Source organism: Cyprinodon variegatus, unplaced genomic scaffold, assembly GCF_000732505.1.
Source record: "Cyprinodon variegatus isolate N-32 unplaced genomic scaffold, C_variegatus-1.0 Scaffold540, whole genome shotgun sequence".
Classification (NCBI taxonomy): Eukaryota; Metazoa; Chordata; class Actinopteri; order Cyprinodontiformes; family Cyprinodontidae; genus Cyprinodon; species Cyprinodon variegatus.
In genome coordinates, this window is record NW_015150993.1 from 60,635 (window position 1) to 62,528 (window position 1,894).

Here is a 1,894-nt window from a genome sequence, read left to right on the forward strand (position 1 = left end):
CCTTTGGGTTAAGTTGTCGCAAGCAGGTTTTTCTTGCGTTTCTTGTGAATTTGGTCTTAAATTTTTATTTCAAGTGGCATTAAAAAGTCTTAAAAAGTCTTGAATTTAACTTGCCTTATGCTGTAGGAACCCTGTATCTAAATATAATTTCTTTAGTCGGTTATTAGACAATGTACTGGCTAAAGTAATAGGTTGATGACTATCGTACTTTAGCCTACCAGCCTTGGCATCTATTAGACACTAACATTACAGATATGATTAGGTTAGGAAAAATACACATGAATAACAGTGGTCTTAGTGTATAAACATGCATCAAGTCATTAAAGTTAGTTAAAGAGGTTAAGATGGTGCTCATGTTCTTTTTTTTTCTGGATTACTAACGATGTCAGATGGAAGTGGTTTAGTTGATATATTCAAGAATCTGACCTCTTTAAAGGGAAGAGGATATTTTGTAACTTTTTTGCAAGAGTCTGCCCCCATTGCATTTCCATTAATGAAATGCAATGCATGCTTTTTTAAGCATCTAACAAAACCTCCTTTATAATAAAGGCCTCTCTAGCAGCAGCATAGTAGTCAGCCACAAAATCCTTTCATCCAGCTCTGATATCGGCACACTAATATTTTAAGACATTTTACAATAAGATCATACATGGCTTATAAGTGATATACATGCTTACGATTAATTTCAGAATACTTAAAAGCCTCTTTAGATGACTCAATGTTATCAATGTTAACATGGAGCATAAGTGGTTGAGATCATAACATATCTTCACATTTTCTCTCACTATCTGACATGTCAGCATTAATATCCATGACAAAAATGCAAGATTAGCTGTTGTCCTTTATAAACAACTATAAAATGTAACCTATTCAAATACTCATCCTCATTCTCAGAAGATTCAAACGGTTTATAAAGTTTTAATAGGCATTTATTTTAAATATACTCAAACTGAAGCCCATTATTTCAGTCAAAAATATGAATCACCTCTTCCAGCTAATCATTTATCATGTTCCACATAATGACTACACAATGGTCATCATCACTGTCATTACAATGACAGTGATCATGATCTTTTTTTTTTTTTTAAACAGAAACATGTTCACAGAAAATTAAAAGAGGAACAAATTCTAACACGGTCGACTCCTCCAAGCTACACTTTTCTCTGCAAGACAGCAGAAGAGAACTGGGGGAGTGGCCACTTTTTTCTAAACAATTTACTAAAGTAGAAAAAGGTATTTCTGGGCACATTTGGTTCTAAATATTCTTTATTTTTTTGTAAGAGCCCTGCTTCTGATCTTTAATCAGTGATGTGTGTTATGACTGTTTAATGATTGTAGGAGACATTTGCCTGGTTCTGCTGGAGGTTTCTTCTTGTTAAAAGGGAGTTTTTCCTCTCCACTGTCGCTACAGGCATGCTTGGTGTGAGGGATTACGTTCGAGTCAATGAGTCGATGCAATCAACTGGCTTTCCTTAGATAGAAAAATTTGAATCAATCTGACTGTATGATCTGGTTGAATTGCCTCTGTAAAGTGAATTGAGATGACATGTGTTGTGAACTGGTGCTATACACTCACCGGCCACATTATTAGGTACCCCATGCTAGTAACGGGTTGGACCCCCTTTTGCCTTCAGAACTGCCTCAATTCTTCCTGGAATAGATTCAACAAGGTGTTGGAAGCATTCCTCAGGGAGTTTGGTCCATATTAACATGATGGCATCACACAGTTGCCGCAGATTTGTCGGCTGCACATCCATGATGCGAATCTCTCGTTCCACCACATCCCAAAGATGCTCTATTGGATTGAGATCTGGTGACTGTGGAGGCCATTTGAGTACAGTGAACTCATTGTCATGTTCAAGAAACGAGTCTGTGATGATTCCACGTCTATGAC